The following is an 8,506-nucleotide window of genomic DNA, read 5'->3' on the forward strand; positions in this document are numbered from 1 at the left end:
GTTAAAAAAAATGGCGGCAAATCCTGTGGTCCCGGCGCGCGTGCACAGGGCAAGCAGAGTGTCCTGCCATTTGCGCTGCCTGTTCCCCCCAGCAACCCAGAATCCCCCACATCCCTCCCCCCCCACTCCCCACGTGGGACGGAGGGGGAAGCCCAAACCAAGCCCTGCGCGCAACCCAGCCCCCCCCCCCCTCCGCTCCCCACGTGGGACGGAGGGGGAAGCCCAAAACAAGCGCCGCGCGCGATCCAGCCCCCCCCCACACCCTCCCCCCTCCGCTCCCCACGTGGGACAGAGGGGGAAGCCCAAAACAAGCGCGCGATCCAGCCCCCCCGCACCCTCCGCTCCCCACGTGGGACGGAGGGGGAAGCCCAAAACAAGCGCGCGATCCAGCCCCCCCGCACCCTCCGCTCCCCACGTGGGACGGAGGGGGAAGTGCCAACCCAGCTTCCCCCGTGCGCGCCTCCTGCGCCAGTCCGCCTCCTGCCCATGATCTCCCCCTAATCACCTGCCCCCGATCCTCGCTTGCTGCCCGGGGGTGTCCGGGGACCGTGCTGCAGCGTCGGCCGCTTCGGGGGGGGGGGACCTGCTGCTGCTGAGGCCCACGCTGCGCTGTGTGTCCCATGTCTTGGAGAGGGCCCACTGCCGTGCGGAGACCCCACTGCTGCCACGTGTGACCCGGTGAGTGTGTGAGTGACAGACTGAGTGTCTGTGAGTGTGTGAGTGTGCCTGTGTGTCTGTGAGTGTGCCTGTGTGTCTGTGAGTGTGCCTGTGTGTCTGTCAGTGTGCCTGTGTGTCTGTCAGTGTGCCTGTGTGTGTGTGTGTGTCTGTGAGTGTGCCTGTGTGTCTGTGAGTGTGCCTGTGTGTCTGTGAGTGCGCCTGTGTGTCTGTGAGTGCGCCTGTGTGTCTGTCAGTGCGCCTGTGTGTCTGTGAGTGCGCCTGTGTGTCTGTCAGTGTGCCTGTGTGTCTGTCAGTGTGCCTGTGTGTCTGTCAGTGTGCCTGTGTGTCTGTCAGTGTGCCTGTGTGTCTGTCAGTGTGCCTGTGTGTCTGTCAGTGTGCCTGTGTGTCTGTGAGTGTGCCTGTGTGACTGTGAGTGTGCCTGTGTGTCTGAGTGTGCCTGTGTGTCTGTCAGTGTGCCTGTGTGTCTGTGAGTGTGCCTGTGTGTCTGTCAGTGTGCCTGTCTGTGTGTCTGTGTGTGTCTGTGTGTGTCTGTGTGTGTGTGTCTGTGTGTCTGTGTCTGTGTGTCTGTGTCTGTGTGTCTGTGTCTGTGTGTGTGAGTGAGTGTCTCTGAGTGTGTGTCTGTGAGTCTTCTGTGTGAGTGTGTCTCTGCGTGAGTGTCTGCATGAGTGTGTCTCTGCGTGTCTGTGAGTGTCTGAGTGAGTGAGAGTGAGTGTGTGTCTGTGAGTGTCACCCTCTCCCTGTGTCGCCCTCGCCTTCTCCCTGTCGCCCTCTCCCTGTGTCGCCCTCGCCCTCTCTCTGTCTTTGTCTCTCATTCTCTCTGTGTGTGTTCTGTCTCTCTTTTTTTGTCTCTCATTTTTGTGTGTCTCTCATTTTTGTGTGTCTCTCATTTTTGTGTGTCTCTCATTTTTGTGTGTCTCTCATTTTTGTGTGTATCTCATTTTTGTGTGTCTCTTTTTCTGTGTGTCTCTCTCTTTTTCTGTGTGTCTCTCTTTTTCTGTGTGTCTCTCTTTTTCTGTGTGTGTCTCTCTTTTTCTGTGCGTGCCTCTCTTTTTCTGTGTGTGTCTCTCTTTTTCTGTGTGTCTCTCTTTTTCTGTGTGTGTCTCTCTTTTTCTGTGTGTGTCTCTCTTTTTCTGTGTGTGTCTCTCTTTTTCTGTGTGTGTCTCTCTTTTTCTGTGTGTCTCTCTTTTTCTGTGTGTGTCTCTCTTTTTCTGTGTGTGTCTCTTGTTCTGTGTGTCTCTCTCTGTCTCTCTCTGTCTGTCTCTCTCTGTCTGTCTCTCTCTAGCTGTCTCTCTGGCCGAGTCCATAGAAGGACAGGCCGCGCTGAGCCGTGCGGACGCTCCACGCTGAGCCCCTGCATACTCAATGAGGATGCCTTGAGAGGGGGCTCACGCGAGCGTCCGCAGGCGTGCTGAGGCGCTGGAGTTTTCAGCCGACAGCCAAGCTGTTTTTCAGAGCACTGTCGGCTGAATACATCCAATCAGCGCGGAGCAGCGTCAACGTCACGGCGCCTTGACGTCTCTTTATCTGTCTCTCTCTGTCTCTCTCTCTGTCTCTCTCTCTGTCTCTCTCTCTGTCTCTCTCTCTGTCTCTCTCTGTCTCTGTCTCTGTCTCTCTCTCTGTCTCTCTCTGTCTGTCTCTCTCTGTCTGTCTCTCTGTCTCTCTCTCTGTCTCTCTCTCTGTCTCTCTCTCCCACTCTCTCTCTCCCACTCTCTCTCTCTCTCTCTGTCTCTCCCACTCTCTCTCTCTCCCACTCTCTCTCTCCCACTCTCTTTCTGTCTCTCCCATTCTCTTTCTGTCTCTCCCACTCTCTCTCTGTCTCTCCCACTCTCTCTCTGTCTCTCCCACTCTCTCTCTGTCTCTCCCACTCTCTCTCCCACTCCCTCTCTGTCTCTCCCACTCTCTCTCTGTCTCTCCCACTCTCTCTCTGTCTCTCCCACTCTCTCTGTCTCTCCCACTCTCTCTCTGTCTCTCTCACTCTCTCTCTGTCTCTCCCACTCTCTCTGTCTCTCCCACTCTCTCTGTCTCTCCCACTCTCTCTCTCTTCCACTCTCTCTCTCTCCCACTCTCTCTCTCTCCCACTCTCTCTCTCTCCCACTCTCTCTCTCTCCCACTCTCTCTCTCTCCCACTCTCTCTCTCCCACTCTCTCTCTCTCCCACTCTCTCTCTCCCACTCTCTCTCTCCCACTCTCTCTCTCCCACTCTCTCTCTCTCTCTCCCACTCTCTCTCTCTCCCACTCTCTCTCTCTCCCACTCTCTCTCTCTCCCACTCTCTCTGTCTCTCCCACTCTCTCTCTTTCCCACTCTCTCTCTCTCCCACTCTCTCTCTCCCACTCTCTCTCTCTCTCCCACTCTCTCTCTCTCTCCCACTCTCTCTCTCTCTCCCACTCTCTCTCTCTCTCCCACTCTCTCTCTCTCTCCCACTCTCTCTCTCCCCCACACACTCTCTCTCTCCCCCACACACTCTCGCTCTCTCCCCCACACACTCTCGCTCTCTCCCCCCACACACTCTCACACTATGGATCTGGATATCTTAACTGCCCTATACTACACTGAAATAACCTATACTGCTTACTTCCAGATCTGACTCAAGCTTCACACGGGAGACATCGGAACCCCCCCTAACCCAGAAGACAGGTAACGAACACCTCCCCTCCAATGTATAACATTGCGGGAATGAGGGTACCTGGACTTTGAGGGTCTGCGGATCAGGTAAGATCCCAGACGGGATTGCTGCTTTAAATATTGTGAAGCGGGGGCATCCAGACACTAGTTAAGGTTTGCAGGAAACTAGTCATTCACATCTGGCTTTTTTTTTCTAGATTCGACATTTATACACACACACACACACACACACACACACACACACACACACACACACACACACACACACACACACACACACACACACACACACACACACACACACACACACCAAGGACTAATTGTAGTATAATGTAATACAATAAATAAACTAATATCAAAAACGAATGTTCTTACTAGGAATTTATTCAATTTATTTAATTTATGGCTTTTTTTAAAATGCGTGGCTGGGGGCGGGACTAGAGGCGGGGTTGGGGGCGGGACTAGGGGCGGGACTAGGTGGCGAGTAGATTTTTTGGTTCGGCGAGTAGATTTTTGGGTGATTTGTCAAGCACTGTATATATATATATATATTAACCTGGTTTTTTGCATTAACAGTGCAGATTGCATAGACTCCCAGCAATGGCAGCAGATGAGTACTCTGTAATGGCATTCCAAAATCTTTAGGTTTACATACAGTATGTTGTGAAAAAGCTTTAATCTTAGGCTATCCTCTGTTTTACAGTAAGTAGTAAAAATGAGAAGAGGTACACCAAACTGACTTCAGCTGGTATTATTTCTAGATTTCTTTGCAACAGATCTACAGTATATTGTATTTGCTTGCAGTGCACCAATAACTTTTTAGCAACCATTAAGGTTGCTCATTCTCCAGGTGATTTCGTCTTTTGGGTCTGCCTGGTTTCCAGGTGCCTTCATGTCCCAGAGGTACATACACACTCCATTTACCTTCTTGCAATTAGATTCAAATGCCTTAAAAAAAAAAGAACTTGTGTGGTCTTGAAAATACATGTCTGCACACCATGATTTGAATAAAGGAGTCTTCAACATGCATCTGTTTTTTGATGGGCTCTGAATACGGGTTTAACTCTGGATGCTGCATGATGTAGTAATGCTTTCTTGCTTTAAGATTTAGATTCTTTAAGTCTGAAGGGACAGAGACATCGTATCAGAATTATAAGGAACGTAACAAAAATTGCAAAAGGGCAATCAAATTAGCAAAAATGGATAATGAAAAAAGGATTGCAATAGAAAGTAAGATCAACCCTAAAAAGTTCTTTAAGTATCTTAATAACAAAAAAATGAGAAAAGAAAATATAGGACCCTTCAGTGTGAGATGGGCAGGCAAATTATTGTAGATAAGGAAAAAGCAGAGGTATTAAACAAATTCTTTGCCTCTGTGTTTACCAGGGAAAAATCAATTTCAATAGTACTGTAGTGCCGCAGGAGGAAGACACATAAATGAACAATTGGTTAACTGAGGAAGAAGTTCATAAGCGGCTTGAAAAAATTAAAGTAAATAAGTCACCTGGCCCGATGGTATTCATCCAAGAGTTCTCAAGAAGTTAAGTTCAGTAATAGCCAAACCATTACATTTAATATTCAGGACTCAATTAGTCAATAGTATCTGTTGTCTAAATTTAGCATAGGTTGAACTTACGTCTTTTTTCAATCTCATCTACTATGTAACTAAGTATGCTCATCATCTTTAATACGTGCCACCACTGTGACATCACGATCTTGTGATAACGGAGGAGCGATCACATGATATGCAACATGCCACAGGGCCGTGGCCCCTCTGACATTCAAGGGGTTAAAACAGCTGTTTTACTAGCCAACATACCTTTGTCTTTTAGTAAAAACTGAAAGAAATTACAAGCAGCTATACACACAATAAGTCCTGCTTCCCTAAGGGGCTAAATAGGGTCTCATATGTAAGTGGAAATAAAGCTGCAGCAATTCCAAAATGAGGTGGTTAAAGTTCTATTGCCAATCAAATCAAATCTTTTGTGCACAGTAATTGCCATCCACAAGTCATTAGAAAAAAAATATTTAATAGTAAATAATGTATGTTAATGTATTTCAGTATTTAACCAGAGCAAAACAATTGTGGGAAATAAGAGAAACGTGATCTGGATGAAATGAAAACTTAAACTAAATGTGTTGATAAAAGACCAAAAATTGGTTACTGTAAGTGGAATTGTACCTTTCTATTAACATATGAAAATTACATCTTCATTTGCTGACGAGGACCACTTTTCAGTTCTAATCGTATACTGTATGCTAATAACAAGATTGGAATAAAGCTCTGAACACAAACTGAGTCCATTATATAGAGAGAAGAGTTAGCAAAACAATTATGTATTCAATAGCATTGGATGCATGACATGTATGTGATGTCCAGTGGAGGCCTTCATCCAAGTGTGTGTGTGTGTGTGTGTGTGTGTGTGTGTGTGTGTGTGTGTGTGTGTGTGTGTGTGTGTGTGTGTGTGTGTGTGTGCGTGCTAGAGAACACCTCCACATGACACAGTGTGTTTATTTGGAATACAAAAGTTTAAGAGCTATGCACTTAAAAAATAGTCTTTAAAAGTTCACATCACATTTGTGGCGCTTTGCCTGTCTCCTTGGTTCACCTCTCTGCCTGCAGATGATGATTAACCCCAGTTGTGTTTTCTCCAATACGCTGAAGCAAACAGCACTGGAATTCCTTCCCCTGACACTGACCTTATTGTGGGCAGAGGGGGGGAGCTTTCAATGTTGCTTTCTCCCCCAGACCTCTTGCTCCTCCATGTACTGCTATCTGATTTCCCCCCCCCCACATTTGTCACTAAGGGGCATAGTGGTGACTTAACCTGTCAGTCAATGCTGTGACCGGTCACAGCCCACCCGATCCTGGTTTGATGTAGCGCTAGTAAAGCTTGATCTGGTGCGCTGTTGCTGGTCGTGGTGGTGACTGACAGTCAGCCCTGCAACTAAGGTGCCAGGGGAGGCAATTTTTGCACACCTGGAGTTTTTCTATCCCTGAGGTAAGGTGTGTGTGTTTTTTTGTTTGTTTGTTTTTTGGGGGGGTTTTAACCCTGCTTCTGTTGGGTAACACATTGAAGTTGAATTACAGTATTGAAAGAACTCCTATATATAGTTAATTATATCTGCTATTTGTAACAGTACTAAGTTATAGTTGAATTTCCAATATAGACCCAAACGTCTATAGTAATTTAAAAAAGCTCAAGGACAGATCTCATGGTCTATATAATTAACGCTACTTTTGTTGAAGGCTTGTTAATGAATTACAAGTTAATCGGGTAAGAATGCTGCAGCAAGGTCAAAGTTGCAGTGGTTTTGTCAAAGTTAAGACTTGGGGGCCTATGCAGAGAGCAGCGAATTTTAAAATTGGCGAGTTTAATAAAAAGTAGCTTTTTTGGAGAGTTTTATTCTCCATATGCAGAAATGTGCGAATTCTGCTATGTTTAACATGAATGCGTGTGGCGAGTTTAAATTGGCGAGATGCGCGCTGCAGAAATGTGTTAAAAAAAAATTGCGCCTTTTTTTTTTCCTTTCCTATGGCCGCGAGCGGCAGCTTCTTGCCAACTTTTCCTGGCGAGGCAAAAAGGAGACAATCGCGCCATTTTATTGGCGCGAACAGCCGCTAGATGCCGTTCGCGCCTCTCTGCATTAGGATATTTTTAAAACTGGCGAGATGGAGGTTCTCGCCAGCTGCGAGGCGAGTTTTAGAAATAGAAAAAAAAAATTGGCGCGTTTTTCGTAACTCGCCATTTTCTGCTGTTTTCTGCGCGAATTTCTCCAAAAAATGGCGAGTTTTGAAATAGCGCTGCTCTCCATAGGCCCCTTAATGTTTTAGTACTTCCTTAAATGACACTGATAAAATTGTTGTAATTGCTGGGCATTATTGATGGTGATCCTCTCTGCATAGGCCCCTTAATTCTAAATGTCATTAAACTCCTACTGTTCCTGAGGCCATGCATTGCATTGAAAGGGTTAAGAGGACCGGCAAATATTAATAGATTGAATGATAGCAGAGGATTTAATAAGGCGTGCAATTACGGAAATTCTAACTCGAAATTCATTTTGAAACCATTCGCAAATGTTAAGAAGCACTGAGGCGTTAATTGTCACGAACCTGGTCAATGTCTTCAGTAGATTTTGATTACTTATATTTTGCAGTGCTCTCTTTCTACTTTTTAGAGTTTATATACATTTTTATATATTTACGTTTTATTAAAATAAGTAAATAAAGCAAGTTTAACCAGGGTACAGGTAGATGTGAAAGGCCTGTTAGCTGTTCACTTTGCCTGTCTGTAAAAACTGTTTTTGCAAACGGCTTCTAATGCTGCCTCTTGATCAGATTTAGCTACCGTTGCTTTGCAAAGAACAAAATTATAATTGCATGTAGGTTACATTGCATAGGTCTCTGTTAATTAAACCAAGTATAAGATGAAAGTAAAAAAAAATTACAGCTTGGTCCTGTGCAGGCTTTTTATTTAATCTTTAAGTAGTATTAGTTGTCGGTTTACTAAACTGGTAGAGACAAAATATCCACCATGTATCTTTATAGGTCTAGCAGTCAGTTTTTTGTATGTGAAAATAATTAGGGTGTGGGAATAGCTTAAAAGCTGCAATACTCTTATGTCATTGGGAGCAGGTTAGTATTACCAATGCATCCCAGGGGGGTGCGAGATTTTTTTTGTGTGGGGGGAAGGGTGCAGGCGGTTGCATACGTCCCGCGCTCTTCCCCAAGGCATTTAAATTAAATGTAGAGGGTCCATGCAAGGCCTCTGCAACCTCTACTTACCGAGGTTCAGCCGGCTGCAGGATGCGTGACCATGGCAACGCGGCATTAAATGACGCCGCGGGGTCATGTGACATCATGGTTACCATGGTAATGTGACGTCAAATGACGACACGGGTCACGTGACGTCACACGACCCGCGGCGTCACTTGACACTGCGCATCAAAGGACGAGAGCAGGCAGAGGGGGAAAAGCAAAAAAGTTTGCGCACCCCTGCAGTAGTAAATAAAAGGGCTGCCACTTGGACAGTGTGTTAGTGGAAAGTTGCTATGCTGCATATTTTTACTCTGAGGGCAAAGCTAACCACCAACCGAAAAGTTTACACTTTGAAAGAAAACCACATATGTTGTTGCCATGACAACTGAGCAGCTAAAAAAAACAACCACTTGAAATGTTTGTTGACTAACTGTAAGTAAATCACAT

At 46.2% G+C, this 8,506-nt stretch overlaps 1 protein-coding gene across 1 annotated transcript in view; it reads left to right on the top strand.

Annotated features, from left to right (window-relative positions):
- Positions 1-8,506, top strand: part of B4GALT1 (beta-1,4-galactosyltransferase 1) — a 124,664-nt gene that overhangs the window by 62,814 nt on the left and 53,344 nt on the right. The window lies entirely within an intron of this gene.

Source organism: Ascaphus truei, chromosome 1 (genome assembly GCF_040206685.1).
Source record: "Ascaphus truei isolate aAscTru1 chromosome 1, aAscTru1.hap1, whole genome shotgun sequence".
Taxonomy (NCBI): Eukaryota; Metazoa; Chordata; class Amphibia; order Anura; family Ascaphidae; genus Ascaphus; species Ascaphus truei.